This window comes from Periophthalmus magnuspinnatus, chromosome 15, assembly GCF_009829125.3.
Source record: "Periophthalmus magnuspinnatus isolate fPerMag1 chromosome 15, fPerMag1.2.pri, whole genome shotgun sequence".
Lineage (NCBI taxonomy): Eukaryota > Metazoa > Chordata > Actinopteri > Gobiiformes > Gobiidae > Periophthalmus > Periophthalmus magnuspinnatus.
The window spans coordinates 13,423,310-13,434,820 of NC_047140.1; the positions used below are offsets into that span (position 1 = coordinate 13,423,310).

At 40.5% G+C, this 11,511-nt stretch overlaps 1 non-coding gene across 1 annotated transcript; it reads left to right on the forward strand.

The window, feature by feature from the left end:
• Positions 1 to 10,326: 10,326 nt before the first annotated feature.
• On the forward strand, positions 10,327 to 10,399 carry trnar-ccu (transfer RNA arginine (anticodon CCU)). Its single transcript has one exon. It is a non-coding gene; the product is annotated as a tRNA-Arg (tRNA).
• Positions 10,400 to 11,511: the final 1,112 nt, after the last annotated feature.

An 11,511-nucleotide genomic window follows, 5' to 3' on the forward strand; every position in this document is an offset into this window, starting at 1 on the left:
GACTAAAAAGACTAAAATAAAAAGTCAATTTTATTTATTTCCATACAATTGTGTTCATTGCACTGAAAAACATACAAAAACATGCATCCTTACTGTGACCGTGCTTGCATCTCCATAAACCTGACTCTTATTTGTCCTGGAGGAGGGTTGGAAATGTTTCTTTGGCTATAATATTCGACAGTATGGCTTAAAAAAAATATCTAGCTTCACTGAAAATGTCCCAAAGTATGGTTTTAACTTTCTATTTCCATCGAATCATGCAGTTGAAGAAAAATACATATATTGCACTTTAAGCATAAATAAATAAAGTGTCTTGCCAAAGGGCCACAAGGTCAAATTGTTATAATTGAACTACGAATTAACTTTTTTATTTTTATGGGGCGACGGTGGCTCAGTGAAACATCATTTATTCATGCATATTTCCATGGTGGACCAGTGTAAATGATCAGTTCATTAAATCAGAGCAGTCTCATTGGGAGCCGTGAGTCTGGGTGGCCTGGCTTCGCTCGCCTTGGCTCGGCGCGCTGTGGCGACGGGGAGAGAGAGAGAGTAAAAATAGAGACGCGTGATTGGACGATCCAGAGGTTGTAAAAATAGAGGCGCGTGATTGGACGAGCGAGAGCTTACAAACAAACTGCAGCAGATAGGCCGGAGCATTAAAGATTCATGGTTTTCTCTGCTCACATCTGCTGCGCTCAGACTGTGGCCTCGGGGAGAGAGTCTGCAGGGACCAGGACACACAAAACACTACAGCGAACAAGTGTGAGAGACGAGGAGCGAGCAGAAATAAAAATATAAAAATAAATACGCTCAAGTATACGCAAAAGTCATGTGAAAGTACTGTATTATCCAGTTCCTCTTCCTCGGCGCCCTCATTACCCAGAAGACCCAGGACTCGTCAGAAGTTTGGTCATCTTCTCGTTCAATGTGTTTACTACTTTTTATAATTTATACGCACATAAAATATCAAATATATGAAGCAAGATGAATGGAATTATGTAGCAAATAAAAAAAAAAGTTTAATAACTCCTTAAAGAGTCCACATTTTGTTGTTGACAGTGTTGCAAACCCTTGAACTTCTCTCAATGAGCTTCTTGTTTGTCCCTATGAAATGGTTTTTACTTGACTTCTGCGCCAAAAAAAAGTTTTAATTAAGTTTGGAGGTAATTTGAGTTTATTTTTTGTTTGTTCAGAGTTTTGACGACTTCAGTGTGAATCTACAATATGAATAATCATGGAAATAAAGAAGAAACATAGATGAAAAAGTGTCCAAACTTCGAACTGGGGCAAGAAGATTGGACTCTTTTCACCCTGGACATGGACTATTTGAGGCAGGAGGCTATGGAACCTACCGCCACAGGAACAGTTTCTTCCCCTCTGCCACTGGACTCCCTCAAAGTCTTTTTTTTAAATTCATCTTATTTTGAAAGCATGTCCTTAATCATATTCAAATCATAGTTTATGTTCACTACTCTGTCTTTAATATCGCAACATAAAGCTGAAGCAAGTTCCTAGCTTTGCAAATTGCGTTCCCCGAAAATGGCAATAAAACTTTTTCCTAATTTCTGTCATTTTTGTAATTAGTTTCCGAAGTAAATGTGGGTTGTTGAAAGCACCGCAGCAGCAGAGAGCATTTATGAGAGGTAAAAATACTCTGTGACGTCGCAGAGGAAATGGATCAAATGAAGAGTCTGAGCTGCAGTAATCACGAACTGGGTCTGACCTCTGAGTGACCCCAAGTGGAGCTGTGGAGCAAAGAGGCGGAGGAGCAATAGGACAAAAAATAAAACTGGCATAAAGGTTCATTTTAAGGTGAAGGTGTCTTTATTTGTTTGGTTTTGCAGTGGTTAAGAGGCGTCAAACGTACATCAGTACACGCACAAAATCAATGGATACAGACCGAATGGATAAAGCTATTAGTTGCGCCAAGTGACAATATTTGGGTGGGGCAACTAAAATCGTTCTACACTCCTGATAATAAGATGGATACTGGCGGTTTTCAGGTTCCCCAATGTGTCTGTGTTGAATATTATATTTAGAACAATGTGATGTGATCTTAAACGCAGCAATACATGTGAAAATGCTACATCCATCCATTTTCTTGGATGCCGGGTTGTCTAAGCAGGGACTCCCAAACATCCCTCACCCCAGACACATCCCCCAGCTCCTCCAGTGGGACCCCAAGGAGTTCCCAGGCCAGCCGAGAGACATCCCCAGGGAGTAATCCAGAACAGATGCCCCAACCACCTCAGCTGGCTCCTGTCAACGTGGAGGGGCAGCGGCTCTACTGCGAGCTCTTCAGCCTATCTCTAAGGGAACGCCCAGCCACCCTTCGAAGGAAACCCATTTCGGCCGCTTGTATCCGCCATCTTGTCATTACCCAGCGCTCATGACCAAAGGTGAGGGTCGGAACGTAGATTGACCGGTAAATCGAGAGCTTTACCTTTCGACTCAGCTTCGTCTTTACCATGACAGTTCCCTCACTCATGAACAAGACCCTGAGATACTTGAACTCCTCCACCTGAGGACCCCACAGAGACTCCCCACCCACCCAAAGAGGACAAGCCACCTTTTTCCCGTCGAGAACCAAAGCCTCGGACTTAGAGGAGCTGGAGTTTTGATTTCACTCACTCGTTCACAATCTCCGGAGGTCTAAAGTTCTGTCCCACTGCATGATGTCATCAGGTGGCATTCCGGATAGTACCCGTTTGTGGAGATTAGTCAAAATGCTGTAGGATGATTGTGGGGAGAGAGAGTGTGTTTATATGAATGTCTCGAGAGGTGATTGGTTGTCAGGCAATGGGAGCAGCAGGCAGTGATTAGCCATGTTACAGGTCAGATCTACGGAGAGGCAATCCCGCTCACTGTAATAATGTGTGTTTTTCAAGGCACCTTTGTTTTACTAATAACTTAACGCCATAGTGCAGGGGCGTCAAACTCATTTTCACCGAGGGCCACATAAATAAAATGGCTGCTCTCAAAGGGCCAGATATAATTTAAGACAGTATAAATGTAACCAAAAGTAACGTAAAATAAATGCAACTACTTTTTAATCTTGTTTTGTATACTTATTCAAGTTATAAATATTGCATGGATCTGAAAAAAATGACTGTGTAACTGTGTATCTCCTGATAAACTGATATTTTAAGACAGTCATACCTTTTAATTGACCTTGTCGCGGGCCACATAAAGTGACGTGGCGGGCCGCATTTGACCCACGGGCCTTGAGTTTGACACATGTGCCATAGTGTGTAACATTCCAGGCAAAACAGTAACATCTATGTGGTGACAAAAAAATTGAAATAAAAAATATGCTTCAATTTTCACTAAAAAAAACAAATTCCACTTGCTTTTTTTGTCTCGTCGTGTCAAAGATTTTCAATTTACTATATATTTTTACTCGTTTGAGCACTTTCAGTTGGGCTCGTTCTTGACCTTGCTATTTACATTGTATAAACTTTGCGCGTTAAACTTCCAATGCTGAACACCTTTGTTTCTGATGAATGCTTTTTAATGAACCAAAGCTGCTCATTCACCTCCCTTTGACGCGACTCCCTCTTCACATTTCAAAAGTCACAAAGATCTTTTCAAACGCCGTCACCGCGCGCTGAAAGAAGATCCAGCATGGCCGCCGCTCACATACTCAGGCCCGAAGGTCACCAGCGCTAATTTAATGTGGAAAAATGAACCAAGTCAGAAGGACTTTGACTGCTACATTTACATCTTCCAAATGAGCAGCGGCGGCTATAGCATTGTGAGCCAAGAATGAGTTATTCCCATTCATAAAGTTGTGTCCAGATTTCATTAGCGGGACATTAGCGCTGGTTTATGCCGTGTGTTTATGACTAGCCTGACATGCTTCATAAATAATGCGTTGTAATCCACGCGGACGCTAATGCTACGCTAATGCTAAAGGGATCTATCAAACACATGACAGTGGCTAATAGGCAGCAGCCCCGAGGGTCAATCACCACAAATTACGCGGGCGCAGTTACACGTGTCAGCCAGCAGGACGTATAGGCTGGGAGCAGAAGGCAGCACAGAGGTGATATTTAAATACTATGGCATGGTGGGGTAGTGGTTAGTGCTTCAGCCTCACAGCAAGAATGTCCTGAGTTCGATCGCTGGGTTTCAGATGACATCATAATTTCTATAGGTCAGTTATTTAATACAGATGGGGGCAGCTCAAGTTAATATTGTTAAAATGCAGAGAAAATATTGTTGTATGATAGTGAGTTCTTGGGTCTGGTCACTAATAGAAATGATCAGGTTCAGCATTTATGAATTTCATGGCAAAGTAGAATGTAATCAATAGGAAAAACTTGCTCTTTCCCATAATCTGTGCAAAGAAGTGGACTAAGGGAGTTTGATGTCACCCAAAGCGTTGATGGAGCTCATTGAGTCTAGCAGGTATAAGGGCGAATTTGGAGCAGAGTCCTATATTTGGAATTCCAAGCTAAGGCTAGTAGGAGCAAACTGGGGAAAGCAGACACCTGATTGGTCTGTTATTAACGTTCATATCTTGATTTACGGACACAATAGTGAAATAAAAATACCAGGATCATGTCGAGCGGGTTCATACGAACATTTTAAGACCAAAATGATGAGCCTGACAGCAGCAGTTACAGAGAGAGAGGCCACATTTTTCTTCAGTAGAAAGTGGAGCCAAAGTTGATGGAGCCGGAAGCGTGCCCTTGCTCACTTCCTATTTGGAACATAGCAGCTAGCAGGTTAGCTATGTCCATTTATAAAAACAGTCTGTGCTTTTAACCCCATCAGGGACTATGACATCATCACATCCTTGAATCAGAAGGTTTTATTGCATTAAAACCTTGAAAATCATGTACCTTTGCTTGAGGTAGCTCATCTTTGACATGTAATTTTGTGTTGATAGGTCCATTGCCTGTTTGTCTCCACACATAAACCTGATCTATCCCCACGGAGAATGTTCCAAAGTTTAGTTTTAACTTTCAGTCTCCATAGAAACATACAGGTCGAGCGCCTGCCTCCAGAAATCTTGTGCAGTGCTGGTTAAAGTCAGGAAGCTGGAGGAAGTTTGTGATTGTCTGTATATGCACATTTCTATCAGAATTCCACATAAAGTTGTATAAATAAGACTCCTGTACTTTAAGTTTCCTGATCTGCTGCTGTGTCCTGTGTGTCAGACATCACCTGCTCAGGTTTAGTTATATTTTATTCAGCACAGGTTATGTCAGTGTTGTATTGTGAATGGATTATGCATTTGGACAAATATAAGTTTAAAAGCGCTGTATCTGATTTTTACTGTCTTAAATACATGAAAAAACAGAACTGGTTCATTTTAAGAAGTTTTCAGAGTTCACTTACCTTATGCATTTCGCGCAAATACATGGGGAAAACATCAGGCACAGACCCTTTAATACATTTCCAGTTTGTTGCAGTTTTGGCAGGAGGTCAGAACACACTCTTTTATCCATATTGTGTTATTAATATTAGCATTGCATTTCTGTGTCTCTTTCTGCGCTGACGTCTCTGCTGTGTGGGGGCAGATTTGGCCTGTTCCTGTTACCGTTTTATCATAGAAATGTCCTGTGTCTTATTGAGTCTAAAATAAAATAAAATATATAATCTGTCTTTTATGTGAATCATGACATAAATATAGCAAAGTGCTTTAGCCGTGACATGTGCGTCCTTTAAACCTAATGATAATGTTGTTTATTAGGGGCCAAACGCAGCTCAATGGAGGATTTGCTGTTTATCTGTTAATGCTCTGATCCAGGGACATTTTTAAAGGCTGTGGCAAATTTAATATAATCACATGTTTAAATTTAGCACAAAGAGCAAATGTCTAAGAGAACTGCCACGTTTAAGGACATTTAACAGTAATCGCTTATAATTGGAGAATTCATCTTTTTACATATATTGGGAAAATATCTTATAATACGGAGTTTTTTGTTTTGTTTTTTTTTAAAGTTGCACTCTGTAACTTTTCTGGTTCAGGGTCTGCCACCTGCTTGTCTTCATGGAGATATTGTTTTGCCTAGAATGTTCCACAGTATGGCCTTAAACTTATCTACTTTGGAGATGTCACCCGTCCGAGGTAAAGGTCAGGTCATGGCATTTTGAGCAATAAAAACACAGGTGTTTTTAAATGATCAATGTCATACTGTGAAACATTCAGCAAAAGCATCGCCAAGGAGACCAACACTTGCCGGACCTTCCAGGAGAAAAGATAGATAGATAGGTAGATGGATAGATAGGTAGATGGATTGATGGATAGATAGGTGGATAGATAGATAGATGGACATGGATGGATAGATGGACAGACAGAGGGATGGATGGACGGACGGACGCAGGGATGGACGGAAAGATGATAGATGGGCGGACATAGGGAGGGATGGATGCACGGACGTAGGGAGGGATAGACAGACAGACAGACAGACAGACAGACAGATCGATCTAGCTCAACAGTAGCGTGCAGTAGAGTGTTTCTCCAATGATGTGGCGGAGAGGTAGCGGTTCAAATCCCACTCTGACCCAATCATCATTAGTTGAGCGGTCAGATCCACTGACCCACAGGTTGGGTCACCTCCTGCTGATGAATACTGTCATTGTGTCCTTGGGCAAGACACATGTCCGTCCTCGCCCACAGTGTCTACGTACATCGGTGTGTGAACGGGTGAACGGGTGAGTGGTTCCTTGATGTAACGCACTTTGAATACCTTGAAGAGGGAATAAAAATATAAAAAATGAACACTGGAAAGGTAATATCGCTCAGTAGAACCGCAGTAGCACAGGGAGGACATGCACGTGCCATTCAGAGAGATCAGGAGTCTAACTTTCTGAGAGGAGGAGACAGGATAACCACTCTGCCACTGGAACTTGATTTAAACATTAAGAATAACTTTGAATGACCCTAAACAGCCATCCAACTTCTCTCTCTTTTGACCAAACTTTGTCAAACGATCTCACAGGAAAAACAAAACCCATTTCTGGCTTTTAATCATCGACAAATCCATGCGCGCTTTAATGCATATTTAATTACATCAACGCTTCTTTTATTCCATATTTTGTGCCAGAGTGAGACCAGATCTTGTTAAAGTCTTAGATATCGAGACGCCTATGAAAACGGAGACCCAATCCCCAACAGACGGACACATTATGATCGCGTTTTGTATTTTTGATTCTTTGATACAAAACCCAGTGAAGTTATTATGCAAATGAGGCGACGATCTAATGAAATAAATGGTTTTTGATATTCTCTGGTGAGTCGCTTCGCCGGTGGAACTTTGTGTCACCGAACTTAAAGTGTAACATTAGACAGGCTGAGTGATAGAATACACTTTAATGGGATCAATGTGGAAGTAATTTGATTTCGAGAGAACGATGAGTTTTAGATGAAGAACTTAAACTAAGTCTTAAACTAAACACGATTCTTCTAAAGTTGTGGTTGTTAGTTACATTAATTTCAGTTCATTTTGTTAAAAGTTTGCATTAAATTAACACGTGGATACAGTTTTTTTTAAGACGATAAGCTGTTTAAAGGCTCTATACCCCGTTTGATCCCATATATTTGAGCGAAATGTGTCTTGTCCCAGCACAGATATATTGTATAAGCAGCTTTAGAGGTCAAAATAAGTCAGCTGTGTACTGTCTGTATCTAATTACAAAGTGTTGTATTGTCTGGGAATCAGGACGTGGCAAAAGTTGTGGCAAAAGTCACGGCAAAACTCCACTCTGGTCTACCTTGAAAGTTGTGAAAAGTGTTTGCAAACTCATTGCTGTGAATAATTAGGATGCTCTGAATGCATAAGGTAAGTGAGGACTATCGTTGCACCACTGTAAACCGTTTAAAATTAACTAGTTCTGTTTTTAAGATGGGAAACATCTAGTATAGAAAATAAGGATATGTTCAACAATATTAAATTAGACTGAAAGAAAGAGGTCAAATACATCAGGTAGTATTTGGATGGCTCTTCAGTTTGTGGTTTTGCTTAATTTAGAGTTCATTTTATTCTGTTTTTTGTACCTCTTTGGATATTTTCTTGTTTAAAACTACAGTGGAAATTACGTAATCTGCTTTTAGACCAGGTTTAGCCCTAGATTAGACCTGGAACAGTCCTGTTATAGACCTGGTTTAGATCAGGTGGTACTTGTAAAGCCAGATCTTTTCTTTGGTGGTTCTTTGGTGGTTTCACTTCATTGACATATTTAGCATTTTATAATCTCCATTGGTTTCGTCTGTGTAAACCCTCAGTCGTCCAGTTCTGATCCATAGCAAAAGATGAACTGGAGATAATAGATATTTACAGTTTCAGTGTAGTTAGCCCCTCCCCTCAGATAGATATTAGGCAGTGTCCACCAGAAATCTGACCAGAACTGGAGAAAAGGCTTGGATGAGCAGCCAAACATCTTCACTCTTGCAACGATTCGTCCAATTGACAGATTTAACTTTGTCTTTTCCTCCACTGGTTTTCTTTATTGTTATGATGGATGATTTAATGTTTGTAATGAGACACGTAGAAGTTATCGCTGATGTTATTAAAGGGTCCGTCAGAGTCCATGCTCGTCTCCATAGTGGTATTGCTTCACCTAGAATGTCACACAGTTTGCCATATCACCGTGGAGACAAACAGGCAGCAAGTTAGATCTGTGGAGAGGCGCCTACTGTGTCACATCCCAGCTAAAGCAGTAATATAGGTGACAGTAGCTCAGTTCGCAGACGGTTTGTCCGCTGAAGGTTGGCGGTTTTGAATCCCACTCTCGACATACACTTTATTCTTTGAGCGGTCAGATCCACTGATCCACAGGTTGGCGTTGTGACATTGTGTCCTTGAGCAAGACACTTAACCCCCCTCGCCCACAGCGTCTGTGTACACTGTTGCGAACGGGTGAGCAGTTCCTTGACGTAAAGCGTGATATTAAAATTTTTTAGCATTTACCAATAACATCTCCATGGGCATAAGTAAAAAAAAACTGTGCACCTTTAACATTCTGCCGTTTTAATCAGATTGCGAAGACATTAAAATGATTTGTCTCCTTTTAAAACTTTGGTCGTCATTTATTTCTTGTTAAACGTCCTGTTCCATCTCGCTTTGAATGGTTTGTAAGGCTGATTTATCGTCTCAAATGTGTCTTCCTTTGTGCTGGACTCACTGCCTTTCTTTAAACACATTTGATCCATCCACTCTGCTCAGAAACACCTCAAATCTGCACAAATCTTCATTTCTTTGTCTCTCGTTAAGACATTTTTTTTTTTTCAAAGTCCATTATCGCCGTGGTGCTTTTCATCTGTCTCACTCTAACACGGGGAGCTCGCACTAACCCGCTTTAAACGGTCCAAACGTCAATTAGGCAGAAAAAAAAAATCATTATTAGCTTTATTACTCAAATTAACAGTTACCCTTCGACGTTTAATTCACGACCGCGGCTTAAAAACGAACTCTTTTTTTTTCTTTTCGAGTTTTTTTCAGCGATCGTGTCCCTTCGGAGGCCGCAGAGTGATTTTGGAGAAATAATATTCACGAGAGGCCGGCGTAATTGGATTAAATTGGTTCCAGAATGTAGCAATTTATATTATAATATGCCATTACTTGGAATAGTGCTTTTAATTAATTAGGCTGGTTTTACCGTGTGGGCAGTGGGAGAGGGAGAGAGGAGGGAGCAGGAGGAGGAGGTTCCCTAGTGTGGCTTTACAGAGAGATTTCACATGAACGCACCTGAGCAGGTTACACGGGGTCAGACGGGACAGGAGGGGGCGCTATAGAGAGAGGGGAGGGATCACCTGCTGTCTGTTAGCTATCTGTTTTCTATCATAAATTTGAGTTTTTAATCTTATCGTAATGTAGTTTCGTGATTAAAAATGTTCCTGAAGTTGTGTTTTTGGTGGGGGAACATCAACTTCTTGTTTCCATGGAGATGTTATGGAATGTTGCATATTATGGCATTTAACATATTTTACTTCGTGGAAACAAGCAGGTAACGGCAACATGCAGGCCAAGTTACAGGTCAGATCTTGTTTGATAAGAATGCATGTTTTAGAAGGTTAAAGGAGTACTATGTAACTTTACCGTTGAAAGGTCCAGCAACAGCTTGTATGGATGTTATTTCTTTACCTAAAATCTTCCACAGTATGCATTATCTTTCAAGCGTTTTTTTTCACCATATGGACGTTTTTATTGCTCAAAAATACCTTGAAAAATGTGCTTTCATGTATGTGAGTGGCATTACCAAAAAATAAAATAAAAGTTTGTTTAGCTTAAGGAAGTTCAGTACTTTAACCATTTTGTAAGATAAATTTATATCCCAATTATATCCCACATCTACCTTTATATAGAGATGCACACAGCCCCAGTGGCCCAATGGATAAGGCACTGGCCTCCTAAGCCAGGGATTGTGGGTTCAAGTCCCATCTGGGGTGGATTTCAGCAGAGAGGAGCAGCAGAAGTATATCAGATTGAACCTGTCGTGTGCTATGCTTACTTATACATACATATATCTGGCTGCTCTGCAAAGTTTAACTACTAGATTTGGCTCAGTGTAGACTAGACTTTATTCTCACATAATGACAAGACAGATGCCAGCGGTCCAAACTTCAGCACTTACTCCAAAAATCATATTTTTATTTTTTTTTAAGTTGACAGGTCTTCTTTATATCACTCATTGTCATTTCTTTTGCTGGGACAAAAAATAGAACAGTTGACTAGAAACTTTGCCAAGGAAGGATTTTGTTTTTATAAGAGTATTGTTTTATTAGGTATTGTATTGTTTTAAAAAATATTGTGTGTTGTTTTTTTTTATTAGGTATTGTATTGTTTTACAAAATATAAAAATCTTAGCTACGTTCAGTTAACTTGTCTTCCCCAAAAATTCCCCAAAAATACCTTGAAATGTGAGTGTGAGTGGCATCACCTCTTCACAGATCTGACCTGTAACTTGTCCTGATGGCACCGCCTGCTTGTTTCCATAACAAGTTTAATGCTATACTATGGAACAGTGTAGGCAAATCAAGAACATTTCTGTGGAGATTGTGGCTAAGATGTACAAAGTAGTTCCAAATATAATAAGACCTCTAAAAACGTATTCACCTTACCTTGATGAGTGAAAATTAGATAATACAAAACATTTATATAAGATAAAAAGTGCAAAAATCTCTATAACATGCATAGTGGGAGAGTGGTTAGCGTGCTTAGCTCACAGCAAGATGGTCCCAGGTTTAATTCCCAAAGTGGAGGTGTTCTCCCTGTGATTGGGTTGGTTTCCTCTGCTTTCCCCTGTCAACCTAAAACTCAGATTGGTCCACGTGCAGAGGAAACCTTGCATTTTAGAGCCAGGGCTTAAAATCTTCTCTCAATTTCATCCAGAACCTCAGACTTGTATTTGATTTGGGGCCTAGATCAGACCGGGCCTATATTGCACATCTCTGAGTAAAGTTCACTGCTCCGGTCTGTCACTGCACATCCCCTTTAATAACACACTCATCCTCTCTCACTATAACAAATTAATATCGTTTCACAACATTTCCATATGCAA